Source organism: Ahaetulla prasina, chromosome 4, assembly GCF_028640845.1.
Source record: "Ahaetulla prasina isolate Xishuangbanna chromosome 4, ASM2864084v1, whole genome shotgun sequence".
Lineage (NCBI taxonomy): Eukaryota > Metazoa > Chordata > Lepidosauria > Squamata > Colubridae > Ahaetulla > Ahaetulla prasina.
The window spans coordinates 149278338-149296143 of NC_080542.1; positions in this window are offsets into that span (position 1 = coordinate 149278338).

Genomic DNA, 17806 nt, shown 5'->3' on the forward strand with positions numbered 1-17806 from the left:
CATGTCTTTTCAAGCACAGCCTCTCTTCCAAATGATTCTGTGTATAAGATGAGCAATGTGCACCGAACTGATCCAGAGGAGGAGGAGGGGGGGATTTGGGCTACCTGAGCAGGGCGAGAGATCAGTTCGGTGCAACTGTGCACTGTACAAGCAGAGCCCTGACCGGAGTGTGGGAGTGCCCAGCGACCGATCAAGATTCACGATCTCAAAGGGTAAAAGCAACCAAGCAGCCGCAATGCCTCCAGGCACTTCATCACCATTCAAGCTCTTAAAATAGACAGCTAACATCAAAAACATCATCAAAAAAGGACAACAAAGAATGTTCTTTCTGCGCCAACTCAGAAAGCTCAAACTGCCCAAGGAGCTACTGATTCAGTTCTACAGAGGAATTATTGAGTCTGTCATTTGCACCTCTATAACCGTCTGGTTCGATTCTGCAACCCAACAAGAAAAACACAGACTTCAGAGGATAATTAGAACTGCAGAAAAAATAATTGCTACCAACCTGCCTTCCATTGAGGACCTGTATACTGCACGAATCAAGAAGAGGGCCGTGAAAATATTTACAGACCCCTCGCATCCTGGACATAAACTGTTTCAACCCCTACCCTCAAAACGACGCTATAGAGCACTGCATACAGAACAACTCGACACAAGAACAGTTTTTTCCCGAAGGCCATCACTCTGCTAAACAAATAATTCCCTCAACACTGTCAGACTATTTACTGAATCTGCACTACTATTAATCGTTTCATAGTTCCCATCACCAATCTCTTTCCACTTATGACTGTATGACTGTAACTTTGTTGCTGGCAATCCTTATGATTTATATTGATATATTGATCATCAATTGTGTTGTAAATGTTGTACCTTGATGAACGTATCTTTTCTTTTATGTACACTGAGAGCATATGCACCAAGACAAATTCCTTGTGTGTCCAATCACACTTGGCCAATAAAAATTCTATTCTATTCTATTCTATTCTATTCTATTCTATTCTATTCTATTCTATTCTATTCTATTCTTCCCCTTCAGCCGTAATTATGGCCGAGGGGGCCAGAGTCACAACCGAACTTCCAACAACAACGCCCTCTGTATTCGGACAAATGGAGCCTGGGCACCTTCCTCCTCGCTTCCACCAGCAGCCTCCCGTAAGAGAAAGGGTGGACCCCCGTATACACATGCATAAAAGGACCAGTTGATGAACTTAAAAGAGTGGAAAGTGGTCCCTGGAGAAGACCTGCTGAGAATAAACATTACCAAAAGCTAACGTGGCCATGGTGGTATGAAGGGATTTTGTTCACGATTTCTTCTTCTCATTGCAGGAGTCCACCAACATTTTCATTTTTCTTGCCTGAATGGTGGCCCCTGTTATTCCATCTGAAGATCCCAAAAGAAGCTGTGGAAATTTGTACCCTACAACAAGATGTGTTGGTTCTGTGATTGTAATTGTTTCACTGAATGCTGTTGTTGTTACCATTGTTGTGATTGTAGACCAGGATGTGCTTGTGAAGAACCCTGTGATATAGTAAGAGTGGAAGACTGGGTAGATTCAAGGGGTAAGAATTGGGGCATTTATTCTGATCAGCCTGACTTGAACACAGAAGTCCTAGGAGGTAGTGATACCATAATCCCTGAAGGTATAGAATGGATCAATTCAATGCAATGGTTATACTTTTCTTACGGGTAGCACTAATAGGAGGAGAATATAATGCAATGATTAATCTGAAAAACCATATATTACAAGCAAGGTTCTTTTCTTTGCTTAATGTAACCTTTCAGTCTGGAATTAATTTGACACAACCCAGTAACCCATTTGAAAGTGCACTTAGACTGAGTGGGTTATGGATGGATGTGGGTAATGAAATTCTTAACTGACATCCTACAGGTGCCTTATACTGGATATGTGGAAAATTTGCCTATGTGCAATTGCCCAGCCGTTGGTATGGAGCATGTGTATTGTTTTTTTTCCTCCTCTGCCCATGCAACGAGGTGATACACTAGATATACCTGTTCATGTGGAAGCAGGCCACGGATCTACAATGAGTGGCCTCCAGAATTCAGGTATAGATTAGGAAACCTTAAAAAGTGTAATTGTTACCAATAGTGGCTCAGGGTTGAAAAGAGTGGGTCCTTGGTGCTCTCTGGGCATGGTTGTTTTCTTGCAGACATTTCATGACCCAACTATGTAACGTCACCAGTACCAGAAGGGGTGAGGTGTGCTCTCTGTTTACATACGAGTATCAACCATCACAATCTTCCTGCCCTTCCGCAGCGTCTTCTCTCTTTGACAACTTCTACTCTCTGGGGTTTTGTATCACACATAAAATGTTCCCATCCTAAGACTGTGCTTCCGGTTTCGCTTTTCCCAACTCCAGTGTTTCCAGCAAGGAGAATTCTGAGCTTCAGAAAAAGAAGAGAAGAGAAGAGAAGAGGGAAGGAGAAGAGAAGAATTGAAAAAGAAGAGAAGAGAAGAAGAGCAGAGAAGTGACGAGGGAAGGAGAAGAGAAGCTGGACGGGACCTTGGAAGTCTTCTAATCCAGCCCCCTGCTCAAGCAGGAGACCCCATGCCATTTTAGACAAGTGGATGTCCAGGTTCTTCTTAAAAAATTACATTGATGGAGCACCTGCAAGTTCTGGTGGCAAGCAGTTTCACTGGTTAATTGTCCTCACTGTTAGGAAGTTTCTCTTTAATTCCAGGTTGCTTCTCTCCTCAACAAGTTTCTATCTGTTGCTTCTTGTTCTGCTTTTTGCTGCTTTGGTAAATATGGGGACCTCCTTCTTCTTTGGGGCAGCCCCTCAAATACTGGAAAACTGCTTTGTGAGGATATACTGAACTGTGAGGAAGCTGCAATGAAATTGTGAGGTATAAGTGTCGTAAGTTACTTTTTTCAGTGCTGTGGCAACTTTGAATAGTTGGTATACAATTGCTTGAAAGTGGTGGAAAACCTGGACATTTCCCAACAGTGAGGACAATTAACCAGTGGAATTGCTTGCCACCAGAAGTTGTGATTCTGTAATTCTGTAAGGGTCTCCTGCCTGAGCAGGGGGGTTGGACTAGAAGACTTCCAAGGTCCCTTCCAACTCTGTTATTGTTAGAACAGTCACCATGTGCTTTACTGCTTAACTACTCAACTGTAACAGGAAACTCTACTTAGTTAGAGGAAATCCAAACTTGTAAACACTGTCATCTACTGGCTGAATGCTACTGTAGTTGTTGCAGAAAAATACATTCCCACAAAATGTATCCCAAGAGTTATTCTGTTTTCCTCAGTAAGCATTTGCAGAAGAACAAAAATGATCGTGGGGAAACATGATAACTTCTACACTGTGCGAGGTCCATTTTGGCTAAATTTGAGTCAGTTTGCTTTGACCGAGTGGGCACCGGTCCCTCGGTTTGTTCTCTGGTGACAATCCAAAGGTAAACAGCTCTTCCTCCAGCCAGACTCCCACCGATGGGAGGAAGAGATTGGAGCCAAACCAGGGGAGGGACAAAGTCACGGGTCCTCTCCGTCCCACCTCTCTTGCTTTGGAGGACGAAGACCAGAGAAACAAACACCGAGAATGAAGAACGTTTGGCTGATCTTGGGTGTCCTCCTAACTTTGGTGGCAACCACCCCACAAGTGCAAAAGGTGAGCTCTGGGGGTGATCAGAATGAGAAGATTCGAGCGATAGAGAGGGAGAGCAGAAAATCCGACCTCGACTATGAATCTGGAATGGGTCCCCGCCTCCCCCACCCCCCCAGCTCCTGTAAGCCAAGGGAAACAATCACCCACCGACGTTCCTCAGCAAAACATCTCCATTCATATTTCAAACGCTTCTTTCCCTAAACCCAAGTTTTTAGTTTCAGCTTAGATGGCAAGCTGAGTTTGGGATTCTCGTCCTCCTCCTGCTAGCATGATAATACGATTAAAGGAGAAAAATCTGTTACTCAGAATTGAAATGAGGGGACGTTGGTGGTCTCTGAGCCGGGAGGTTTTCTTGCAAACATTTCATCACCCAGCTAGGTAACATCATCGATGCTAGAAGGGAAGGAAGGTTTGTGGAACAGAGGAGGAGGAGGAGGAGGAATAATGTGGGGTCCTTGGTGCTCTCTGAGCTGGATTGTTTCCTTGCAGACATTTCATGACCCAACTAGGCAACAACATCAGTGCTAAAAGAGAGGGAGGTTATTTCCTTCCTGGACTGATCTGAAATGGGTTTCCTTCGTTCTAATAACCTCAGCCTGAAGAGATGATGGGAGTTGTAGTCAGACAACTGGGTTGGAAAAGGTCATCTAGTCCAACCCACTACTCAAGCAGGAGACCCTCTACCATTTCAGATGGGCGGTTATTGCTCCTTTTGCTACAGAGGAATTCTAGGCTGACTTTCTCCTCCTCTCTACACACAGAAGCGAAGATGCAAGTTGTGTGCCAACAACACGCATTATCCTGGAAGTTACTCGATTCTGAGGGCAGTGAGTACTTGGGGGATCAAATGGAAATGCAGAAGTGACCTGAACCTGAGATAGGAAGCAAAGGAAGAGGGGGGGCAGAGAGATGATAGAGGGGGAGGGAGAGAGATGATAGATACATAGCTAGGTAGATAAATGAGAGAGAGAGAGGGGAGAGGGAGAGAGATATGATAGAGATAAATGGAGAGAGAGAGAGAGAGAGATAGGGAGGGAGAGAGAGAGAAATGATAGAGATAGATAAATAGAGATAAATAGAAATAGATAGATAGATAGATAGATAGATAGATAGATAGATAGATAGATAGATAGATAGATAGATTGATTGATAGAAGAGGGAGAGAGAGAGATGGAGTGAGAGATAAATGAGAGAGATAAATATAAAATAGATGATAGATATATAGCTAGAGAGAGAGGGAGAAATGATAGAGAGATAAATAAATAGATAAAAGATAGATGATAGATAGAGATGGAGAGAGAGAGAAATGATAGAGAGAAATAAATATAGATAGCTAGATAAATGACAGATATATAGCTAAGGAGTAGGAGAGAGAAATAAATATAGATAAATAGAGAGATGATAGATAATGAGAGAGAGAGAAGTGGAGATAGATAGATAGATAGATAGATAGATAGATAGATAGATAGATAGATAGATAGATAGATAGATAGATAGATAAGAGAGAGAGAGAGAAGATGGAGGGAGTGATGATTAGATAGAGAGAAGGAGAGATAGATGATAGATAGGTGAGATAATAGAATAGGACAGGACAGAATAGAATAGAATAGAATAGAATAGAATAGAATAGAATAGAATAGAATAGAATAGAATAGAATAGAAAATAGAATTGGTTTTCATGATGCCTCTTATGTTCTCTCATGTTCATTTTGCTTTCTGCAGCTTGGATATCCAGACCCAGCCATTTTCAACCAAACAGATGTTTTCCCCCTGCCAACCCTGGAATTCAGCAAGTTGGTGCGTTGAGCAGTGGAGAAGCTGGGAGGGGAGAATTCGAAGGGACCCTCTTCCTGCCTCGACAGGATGGGCAGCCTATTGCCTTCAGTGCTTCATCACTGGAGGTTTTAAAGAAAAGACTAGACAGCCATTTGGCTGGAATGATGCAAGGTCTCCCTTGAGCAGGGGGTTGGACTAGATGACCGCTAAGGTCCCTTCCAACTCTGTCATTTAAAAAATTCTATTAACAGGGATAAAGCTTCAATCGCCCCATCCAAGCCACCATCTTGCCTGTTTTCACTTCCTGCAGGGAATTCTGGGAGTTGAAATCCACCCATCTTAACATCTCAGAGGTCAAGAAACACAGTTCTAGGAACTGGTCTTGGAGTCCACCTAATTTAAGGCTTTTATCTATGCTAGTGTGTCTCCACTTTAGCTATTTGAAGATGGGTGGACTTCAACTCCCAGAATCCCCCAGTCTCTTTGAAGGGACCCTTCGGCTCATCTGGAGGACCTATAATCCACTCCCATCTCTCTTTTTCCTATTATAGGTTGAGCCAAGACTGGACCGGAGGACCAAAAGGGAATCCTTGACGCTACGCCGAGGGAGGAAGCGGACTGGGTCCAGGACCCCCTGCCGAGGTTGCTATTCCTGGTTGACCATTGTGGCTCCACCCGGACAGGGGACCCACAATGAGACTTCGAACAAGAGCCTCTCGGAGTCAGAGGAATGGTCCAGCGAAGGGGATTAGCCGCCATCTTACCTCGTGGGGTGGTTTACTTTCCTGCATTCCCCACACAAATCTGGGAAATCTGGACCTCCAAGGAGTCCCCTGACCCATCGAATGTGTGAAATTAACCCCCAAGAAAATACAATAAAGGGAAAAGGCTGGAAAAGGGGAAAAATGAGCTGTCTCTCTTTGTGTTAAATGCGCATATGTGCGCCGTGTGCATTGAAAAAGTGGATCGGGCCCACAATCTGGATGGGGGAGGGGCGGTGTCACCATTTTCAATCCTCCCATGGACCTGGCATGAGAAGTGTCTCATTTGGAATCTGTCTGCCACGAAGCCCAGGGAGAGAGGGAAAAAGGAAGAGGGGATGCTTAGTGAGAGAAACTGAAAGTAACCAACCTACATCTGCCTCTCAGAGGCTGCGCTTCAAGGCTGTTTTCCCAGGAAAAGGAATGGAGCCGTAACACAGTCTGCACTCAGAATGGCCCTTTCAAAAAAATATCTTCTTTGAACATGATTGGACGACGGAGTGGGGTGGAGGGAGCAATGATGGGATGTGCCTAAGAAAGGGGAATGTTCCACCCAGGGATTTGTCCCCCCCGCCCCCCGTGAACTTCAGTTCTGGCTTTGCTCTACCATAGTCCACTTGACCTTTAGTAGCCTATACCAATGAAGTTAAGGATCAGTTTGGTTTAAAGGTTCGAGTTGGGGCAGCATTGTACAAGCTGGGGCAGGATCGGGCTTCCCCCAGCCTGTACAATATTTACCTATTGTAAAAATGCCTATCATTTCATTTTATTTATAATTATTTATATTTCATACTTCTTTTACCGCCCACAGCAGGATTCACTTAACAACTGTGGCAAAAGAGGACATTAAATCAGGTACAGCCGAGTTTAGCAACATAAAATTCCTGTCCCAGTTGTGGCTGCATATAGGTATGTAGCAGGGATGAAATGCTCCCGGTTTGGACCAGATTGGGTGATCCAGTAGCAATGGGGGCGAGTAGTTTGGAGAACTGGTAGCAAAAATCCCTGCCCCCCCCCCACCCCGTCCATGCCCCCCCCCCACAATCGCCTGGTCCCCACTTGCCTGCTTGGCAGCTTGCTGCTTCTTTCGGGCTCGCTTGCTTTTACATTGTGTGTGAGTCAGTTGTGTTCAGTGGTTGGATTCAAGTAATTTAACAACCGGGTCCCTGCCCTAATGATTTCTTCGAACAACCAATTTGCCAAACTGCTCAGAAAGTTAACAACTGGTTCTCCCGAAGTGGTGCGAACTGGCTGAATCCCACCACTGGTTGTGTTGTATTGTGTTGTGTTGTGTGTGTGTGTAAAGTGTGAAAGTTTGTTTTTGGTACCTATTATTTTTATTATTTATTGTTATTGACCACGCCCACCCGACCGCCTGACCACCAAGCCACGCCCACCAATTAAGCCACACCCACAGAACCGGTAGGGAAAATTTTTAGATTTCACCCCTGATATGCAGCTATTCCTTGACTTATGACCAGAATTGAGCCCAACATTTCTGCTACTAAGCAAGACACTTGTTCAGTGTGTTTTGCTCTCTTTTACCACCTTTCTTGCCCTGTTGTTAAATGAATCACTGCAGCCATTCAATTAGAAACACAGTTCTTAAGAAAATCTTTGTTTGTTTGTCGGAAGGTCCCCAAAGAGGATTGAGTGATGCGGGGACCTGCAACCGTCATAAGTATGAGTCAGTTGCCAAGCATCTGTAAGTGTGAAAAACGGTCATAAGTCCCTTTTTCCAATGCCCTGTGTAACTTCGAATGGATGCTAAATGAATCGTAAGTCAAGGACTACCTGTAACTGAAGAAGGGACTTCAGACCACTTTGGTACAGATAGTCCTCGACTTACGGACCACAATGCAGCCCCACATTTCTGCCATTAAGTGAGTCTTGCCCCGTTTTACGACTTTTCTTGCCACAGTTGTTAAGTGAATCACCACAGTTGATAAGTTAGTCAGCCAGTCGCTAAGTGAATCAGGCTTCCCATCCCTTGACTGGGCTGATCGCAAGAGGAGATCGCGCAATAACAACGGTCGTAAAACTGAACCAGTGGCTGAGGATCTGAATGTCAATCACATAAGGTCAGTCATAACTCTGAAAAATCATCATAAGTCACCTTTTTTCTGGGCCGTTGTAACTTGGAATGGTCACTAAATGAACCGTTGTAATTTGAGGACTGCCTGTAGAGCAGTGGTAGTCAACCTGGTCCCTACCGCCTACTAGTGGGCGTTCCAGCTGTCATGGAGGACGGTAGGAGTTTTGTCCGATACTGAAGCACTTTCCCTTTTTTTTCATTTAATTGACTTTTTAAAAAATTTTCATAGCATTATTTAAAAACATTTTCATTAGGTTTTCGTAAAATTCCCCGTGACAATTTAAATTTCTGAATATATACTATTTGTATCGCCCGCGCATAAGTTTAGTTCATGTTACGTAAGTGAAACTAAATGGCGCTATAGTGCGACCGCAAACAAAAGAGCCTCGTCCCAGAATAGCTCGCGCATCTCCCCCCACACCACCCAGCTGTAACAGACAAGCAGAGCTGGTAGCCGGCGCCCCCCCAAACCCAATCCACATGCACAGACGATGATCCACTTTATAAATCACCATTACTGTGGAACTGGTGGGCGGTTAGAAAATGTTACTACTAACGGAGAGACAAAAGTGGGTGATAGATATAAAAAGGTTGACTATCCCTGCTGTAGAGTATACGGGCTCACTGGAGAAAGGTTTTTTTGATGCCATGAGAGCTGGAGGTTTAATAAAACGAGACTGAAGAAAGTTTGATGGACAAGGAAGTGATCACACATCAAACAAAGGAATAAACTTGGTTGACTCTTATCTTGGTCAGGAATAATAACCGAAAGGCCAAACCAATATAGAAGAAGCCACGACTTCCTTGAGAAGATGGCAAAAACCAGAAAGTTAGGATAGGATGAAGTTCAGGAGAACTTCAAAAAAAAAAAAAAGGACCTTCAAGAACATAACATAGTTTACAAAGAGGTCCCAGAGATGTGACAGAAGCAACCATGGTTTGCCGGAAGTGCAACTGAACGGCATGGTCATAAAGTCAGAATAATTAATCAAATTCAAAATTCAGAGTAGAGTTGGAAGGGACCTCAGAGGTCATCTAGTCCAGCCCCAAGACCCTTAGAGGATCATAGAATCCCAGAGTTGGAAGGGACCTTGGAGATCTTACAGACTAGAAGACCTCCGAGGTCCCTTCCCACTCTCTCCTTCTATGCAGGGGGTTCTGACAGGTTCTGGAGAACCAGAAGTGGAAAATTTGAGCAGTTCAGAGAACTGGTAAATAACCACCTCTGGCTAGCCCCAGGAGTTGGGTGGGAATGGAGATTTTACAATATCCTTCCCCTGCCATGCCACCAAGCCACGTCCACAGAACCGGTAGTAAAAAAAAATTGGATTTCACTACTGCTTCTATGATTCTGTAAGAGTCTCATGCTCAGGTAGGGAGTTGGACTAGAAAACCTTTGGGGTACCTTCTAACTCTGTCCTTCTATGCTTCTGTAAGGATCCTCTCCTGCCTAGCATTTCTTTGGTTCCTTCTTCTTTGTCCTCAGAGGGAATAACATGAGAGATAGGTAAGCAGGTAGTAGGTGAATCAAGGCTTTGTGCAGCAGTGAGAAAGTTTGCAAGCAGATCTCCAAAGCAAACATCTGGCTGTCTCTTCGCCTGATAACTTCTGAAGAAGTTATCTAAGTTATCTAAGGAGTGTGCATAAGAGCACAAAAGTGCCTACCCTTCCTGTCCTATTGTTTCCTTTCATTATATCCAATTAATATAATTATTGCATACTTTTGCTCATATATATGCTTATATGATATGTAGTTATTTTATGTTGATGCTTGTGTATATCGTTGTGACAAAATAAATAATAAAAAAGAAGGTTTGGAGTCCAGCGGGACGTCCTTCCAAGTGGCTAATCATTGACCAGAGACTGAAGGCCATTGCTCAGCCTTAAGCTAACAATCCAGATCTGTCCACAATACCCTGTTACGGTGAAGCAGAAGTCAAAGTCCAGCAACGGAGAGTAGACAACTCGGCGGTTCTCGGCTCAACGGCCCCTGCCTCTAATTCTGTGGACAAGATGGGCATGAAGAAGCTTTGGCTGATCTCGGTTGTCCTCTTGGCTTTGGTGGTTGAGACTGCGGTCACCAATCCGGTCAGTTTGCACTGCCAGTGGTTAATGGGGTAGGGGGGCTGGGTGGGTCTCCTTCGGGCTGGTTAGCTTATAATATGCTTCTTGTGGGGTCATCGGTGCTCTCTGAGCTGGGTGGTTTCCCTGAAGACATTTCATGACCCAACTAGGGAACAGCATCAGGGCTAGAAGGGAGGGGGGTTTGTGGAGAGGAGGAGGAGGAGGAGGAGGAAAAGACTCTGGGTTCCTTCCTCTGCTTTCACAGCGGAGGGTTAGCAAAACAAACAAAAGGAGAAATGGTTTCCCACTTTTGCATTTGAGCATGTAAGAAGGGACAGGAAAGGAAAAAAGAGGGAAGACAAAGAAAAAGAAGGAAAGATGGGAAGAGAGCAAGGAAGGAAAAATAAGGAGAGAGGGGCAGGAAGAAGAAAGGAGAAGGAAGAGGGAAGGAAAAAGAAGAAAAGGAAAGAAGGAAGAGGCAGGAAGAAAAAAAAGGAAGGAAGAACTGAGAGGAAGGAAGGAGGGAGGGAGAGAGGAAAAATAAGAAAAGGGGAGGAAGAAGAAAGGAGAAGGAAGAGGGAAGGAAAAAGAAGAAAAGGAAAGAAGGAAGAGGCAGGAAGAAAGAAAAGGAAGGAAGGACTGAGAGGAAGGAAGGAGGAGGAGGAGGAAAAATAAGGAGAGAGGGGCAGGAAGAAGAAAGGAGAAGGAAGAGGGAAGGAAAAAGAAGAAAAGGAAAGAAGGAAGAGGCAGGAAGAAAGAAAAGGAAGGAAGGACTGAGAGGAAGGAAGGAGGGAGGGAGGGAGGAAAAATAAGGAGAGAGGGGCAGGAAGAAGAAAGGAGATGGATGAGGGAAGGAAAAAGAAGAAAAGGAAAGAAGGAAGGAAGGAAGAAGAAAAGGAAGGAAGAACTGAGAGGAAGGAAGGAGGGAGGGAGAGAGGAAAAATAAGAAAAGGGGAGGAAGAAGAAAGGAGAAGGAAGAGGGAAGGAAAAAGAAGGGAAGGAAGGAAGGACTGGGAGGAAGGAAAGAAGGAAGAAGAGAGGGAGGGAGGGATGGAGCAAGGAAGGAAAAATAAGGAAAGGCGAAAGAAGAAGAAAGGAGAATGAAGAGGAAAGGAAAAAGAAGAGACGAAAAGAGAAAGAAGAAAGGAAGGAAATTATAATGATAGTGAGGGAGGGTCTGAGGGAAGTCCTGCCTTAACTTGACCACCATAAGTGCCCCAACATGGGCTTAGTGAAGAGGTGGCCCTTCCCGTGTTTCTTTCTGCTCCCGAATTCCTAATTCAGCTCGATCCCGAAAGCTGGTTTGTCGCTGTTAATTACCGGGGGGGGGGGGGCTGGCATTTTGTTACAGTTGCACTGAAGGGAACTCTTTTGCAGTGAATTTTGGGGGTGATTCAGGATACCTAAGGTAGCCTGTCAAAGGTGCCCTGGTTACTTGCTGATTTTTCATGTCAACAAGCCTCTTTTGGGAAGACAACGGGGTCTTTGGTGGTCTTGCAGACGTTTCATGAACCAACTAGGGAACATCATCAGTGCTAGGAGGGAGTTCGGTTGCTGAGAAAAGGAGGAGGAGGAGGAGGAGAAGCAGGACAAGAGGAGGAGGACTGTGGGATCCTTGGGGGTCTCTGAGCTTGGTGGTTTCCTTGTAGACATTTCATGACCCAACTTGAGGATATCTTCAGTGCTAAAAGGGAGTGATTTGTGGAGAGGAGGAGGAGGAAGAGGAGGAGGAGGAGAAGGAGGAGGAGGAGGAGGAGGAGAAGGAGGAGGAGGAGGAGGAGGAAGGAAGGAAGGAAGGAAGGAAGGAAGGAAGGAAGGAAGGAAGGAAGGAAGGAAGGAAGGAAGGAAGGACTGGGTGGTCCTTGGTGCTCTCTTGAGCTTGATGGCTTCCTTGCATTTCATGACCTATCTAGGTAACATTATCAGTGCTAGAAAAGAGTCGGGTGTGTGGAGAGAAGGAGGAGGAGGAACGGGAGGAAGAAGATGACTGTGAGGTCGTTGGAGCTCTCTGAGCTGGGTTGTTTCCTTGCAGACGTTTCATGACCAAATTATGTAACAACATCAGGGCTAGAAGACAGGGAGGTTGTTTCCTTCCTGGACTGATCTGGAATGGGTTTCCTTGGCTCTACTAACCTCAGCCTGAAGAGATGATGGGAGTTGTGGTCAGATAGCCAGATTGGAAAAGGCTGCCTTAACCTGAAAAGGTGACTCAGTTTCTCCAGCCGGCTGCTAAGGAGATGGTTTTTCCTCTTTGCAGGTACGAGAACGAACCAGGAGAGCATCTCGTAATCCCTGCCGTGGTCGTTTCGGATGTTACTCTGTCATCTCATCTATAACTATGGATGACGAGGTAGAATATGGTGCAAAAGCATTCTGGATCTTGCCGATGAGGTTGGGGTTTGCCTCGGGAGCCTGGGATCCATTCCCTGGAATCGAGTCCAGTGCACAGGGATTGAATGCAGATTGAATCTCCAGGATGAACACCGTCAAATTCGGGTGGTGCCCCAATTCTGAAAGGACGATTTTGCCTTACAAAATCACTCCATCCTCCTCATATCCCTGCGATTCCGGACAAGGATATCTGCAGGGATTTAAGAAAAAGAAAGTCACAAAGGTGGTACAACCCATAGGAGATGATCTGGCTGAGCCTTAGGGAGGGGTCAGTTACGAGTCCCTGCAGTCCACAGATAAGTCCAGCCTGCCTTGAATTCTTTCTATTCTTATCACCCACTCATTTCCCTTGACTGTTAGTAGGTCAGATTCTTGTAGAGAGCTTAAGTTTGCAATAAATCTTGTTAGTCATTTGAACTGCCTGAATCTCATTTTCCTGGCATATCCTTGACATGTCTATCTATCATGGCCTAAAATTTTATTGGGTTAAAATTTTAGTGGGTTATTTATATTTTAATATTTTAATTTGTTTTAAATCTGGCCACTTTATAATATGTTTGTTTTAATCTCTTTTAATATTGATACTGTGATTTTTTACTTGGCTGTACACCGCCCTGAGTCCTTTGGGAGAAGGGCGGTATAAAAATTGAATAAAATAAATAAATAAATAAATATCATCTCCGCCCCATCTAATTTTTCAATAATTTATTATTGATCATTTAATATCTATCTATCTATATTTAGCCATCCATCCATCTCTCTCTATCCTCTCTCTCTCTCCCCCTACCTATCATCTATGTCCGTCTGTCCGTCTGTCTGTCTGTCTATCTATCTATCTATCTATCTATCTATCTATCTATCTATCTATCTATCTATCTATCTATCAATCTATTATCTATCATCTATCAATTATCTATCATCTATCATCCATTCTTCCATCTATTGTGGGAGATGACCAGGCTGAGTCTAAGGGTGGGGTCAAAGGCATCTTCAGTCATGAATCCCTGCATGCCCACAAGCGATCTCAATCCAGCCCACCATGAATGCCTTTATCTCCCACTCATTTCCCTCGAGTGTTAGTAGGTCAGATTCTTGTAGAGAGCTTAACTTTGCAGTTCTGCCATCTGACACCCATTTTTTTTTTTCCATCTGGAGCTCTCGCCGATACATGACTTGGCCGACTTCCCGACTCTTCCACCTCTTTTACAGGTATGTGACAAGTTCTGACTGACAAACGCAACTCAGTAAGCCTACTCAAGACGATCCAATCTCCGAACACAAAATTTTATTGAGTACATCATTTCAGCACGGCAGAAGCCAAACCAGCTCTGGCTAATTCCCGTGCAATCCACATACTTCAAGTACAGCATTCCTCCTCCCACTATTAGCGCAGGTCGCACTGTCCAGTTATGGGTCAGGACATTGTTATGAGAAAATGCCTTTGGGGTTTGGCAAAGGCCTGTGGAAGTGTCCTTGGTTCTCATGATTCGTCTTCTTCATGTCTGGAGCCTACGTTCCATTTCCCCGTTCCGTCCCCACCACTCCGCAGTTCATTGGCAACCTGAGAAGTGAAAGTGGTTGCAACAGCATAAGCACGCTTCAAACTTGACAATACAAAGGCAGGGGACGTGCGTCAAGGAGCTGGCACATTGCTGTATTTTTCTGCTCCCGTTTTTCTAATTTATCTTAGGTCCATAGTCCTGGCTATCTTACTCAGCTAAAACAAGCATTACCTTAAGTACCTTGATTAGAAACACTGGATGAGACCAGCCACCCCCAACCTTTCAGGACCCACCAACCGGTTCTGTGGACGGGGGGTTTTCCGCAGACTGAGGAAGCATGGATTTGAATGCCGTCTACATGCTGTGCATGGCCGGATGGGGCTTCGCTTGCTTGTGAGGACCGATTTCTGGCAGGCCATGGACCGATACCCATCTATGGACCGGGGATGGGGGACCCCTGGATTAGACAATTTTGATAAGAGACTGGAAAGGAGTTTGTGGGCTTTCTATGCATTAAATACAATTACAGATGGTTAACAGAGGGATTTGAAGGAGTGGTGCAGTGTCCTAGGTGGAGCTCTCGCTTCATAATCAGTAGGCTGTGAGTTCGATCCCAGATAGAGGCAGATATTTCTCTCTCTGGGCACAAGAAAGAATATATATTTGCTGCAAAAACGCCACATTGGTGACAGGAAGGGCATCCGGCCAGTAAACACTCGGCTCCATTCAGTTGCCCAGACTCCACCTCGCAAGGGATTATGGGGTCATTAAACAATGAAAAACAACAACAGAAGGATTTGAAGATTAGTGTGATGTTTGGGCTAATCTGTTGACTGTTTTTTTTTCCTTTTACCTATATATTATGATTAATTTATTGGTTCAATTTGATTATTTAGATAAATATATTTCCACATTTGGAATATTTGTTTGTTTTGTATAGCATTTTTGTAAAATATGGATGGGAAAGCTTTTAACTACAGGATGTGTAGTTATGTAAGGGGAGGAGACCCACAAAGATGACGGAGTCAAGTTACAAAGCAGCACAAGAAACATGGATAGAAACTAATCCTGAAGAGAAGCAACCTAGAATTAAGGAGACATTTCCTGACTGGGAGAGCAATTAACCAGTGGAACTGCTTGCCACCAGAATTTGTGGATCCTCCATCACCGGAGGCTTTTAAGAAGAGACTGGACAACGATTTGTAAGGGTCACCTGCATGAGGGGCCTTGGAGGTCTTCTAGTCCAACCCCTTGCTCAAGCAGGAGATCCAATAACATTTCAGACAAGTGATTGTCCAGTCTCTTCTTAAAAACTTCCAGTGATGGAGCACCCATGATTTCTGGTGGCCAGCTGTTCCACCGGTTAATTGTCCTCACTGTTAGGAAGTTTCTCCTCAATTCCAGGTTGCTTCTCTCCTGGTTGAGTTTCCATCCGTTGCTTCTCATCTTGCCTCCTGGTATTTTGGACAATCAGTTGACTCCCCCCCACTATTCTTTGGGGCAGCCCCCCTAAATATTGGAATGCTGCTATCATGTCCCCCCTAGTCCTTCTTTTCGCCAATCCGGTGAAACGGAAAGTCTTTATCTCAGTTGGGAGACTTCTTTAGTGTCCTTTCCTTCCACAGAATCCAAGTCTAGAAGAATTCAAGAAGGACCTGGCAGACCTTCAGGGTTTCATGGTACGTTTCGGAATGACGAGAGTCCGGGCTGGGTGGGGAGACTCGGCACAGGCCCAACTCTGCACCCTACCAGATCCTTGCCTCTTGCTTTGCCTTTGGTGGTGACGGTGGTACTGGGCAGGGAAACACCAGTGCTTAGATAAATGGGTTGAGGAGAAGGGCGTCTCCTTTGGCGGGCTGTGCACACAAACACATATGCACACACATGCACCATTACAAGCTTGAGGATTTTTATCCACATCCGAGCTGGCAGAGAAGGATCTCGCCTTCCTCTGTGCAGAAAAGTCCCCAAAATCGAAATGGGGTGTGTGAGTGTTTGCATGTGCTTGGCTGCCAGTAGTTTGGTGGGGTGCTGAGTCATTTCCATGTTGAGTTAGCCGGTACGATTTGTTCTTCACTGACCCTGCCATGCCAAGTCAGCAGGTCCAAACCAGCTGCGTCCACCGGAAGACGTGCCCACCGGACGATGCTCACCTGGTTGTGCCGAGTCAGCCGTGCTGAGTCAGCAGCACCAAGCCAGATGCTCTGAGCTGGTCACAACCACTCAGTTGTGCTGACCCGGCTGCGACCTCCCAGCCATGTCCACCAGAGATGGGATTCAAATCCTGGCACTACGATAGCGTGTGGGCACACATGCTTGTTTTGCATGCGCAGAGTGTTTTTGATGATGTCTGGGCGGGTGGGCAGAGCCTCCCGCTACCGGTTCACCCGAACCAGGGTGAACCGGTAGAAACCCACCCCTGATGTCCACCCATTCACGCCCACCTGGCCACTGTGAATCATCCCATTCTGCTCCCTACTAACCTCACACCCAATGTTTTGATCTTCCCTTCTGCAGCTTGAGCTTTCGGCTACTGCGAACACGCCCGAAGATGACCAAGACCACGAGATGATTTGATGCATGTCAATTCCGGCGCACAAGTATATCAAAGAGCCAAAGAGGTGTAGAAGGGTCTCGGGTTGGGCTTGTGGGGATTCAAAGGAGTTCCTTTAAAAAAATAAATAGTAATTTTATTCAACATTGAAATAAAAAAGGTAAAAGTTAATGCAAATTTTTAAAAATATGAAAAGAATACAAAGAAAAAACAGAAGGTATGGAGAAGAGCAAAAAAAACAAATAGAAAAAGAAAGAAGGAAGAAAAATAAAAAAGAAACATTTATTGATTTGCTGATTTATTGATTTATTATTTGCTGGTTTATTGAGTTACTGATTTATTGATATATTGATTACTGATTTACTAATTTGCTGGTTTACGGATTTATTGATTTTCTGGCCAAAATGGGCCACAGTGGATTGTGTGAAAGACTAATCATTATTTATAAAATGTATTGGCTGACCATCTTATGGATAAGATGGGCAGCTTACAATAATAAAAGATAAAAACTGAGGATAGTAAGGAAAAATGAAAAGAAATATATATTAAAAATTTTATTTGTTTTCTGAGGTTTTCGCAGGTGTTTGAATATAGGTCTTTGGTTATTCGGGTTTTCTCCCGCGTAAAATGGGAAGTGTCTTGGCGACATTTCGACGAAGTCTCATTCGTCATCTTCAGGCTGATGTTTACAGCTTCGTGCTTCTAGGAGCAATTGCCAAGACACTTCCAATTTTACGCGGGAGAAAACCCGAATAACCAAAGACCTACATAAAAATTTTATCTATCTATCTATCTAGTCCAACCCCCTGATCAAGTAGGAGACCCTAGGCCATGGGTGTCAAACTCAAGGCCCATGGACCAGATCCGGCCTGTGGAGTGCTTAAATCTGGCTCATGGGCCTCTCCTACAAATATCAAAGGAGCGGCCCAAAGTGCCTCTTCTGGCCAAAATGGGCCACAGTGGCTGTCCGGTCTCTTTCTTGAGTACTCCACAGAGCACATTAACCACGATTGTGTGAAAGACTAATCATAA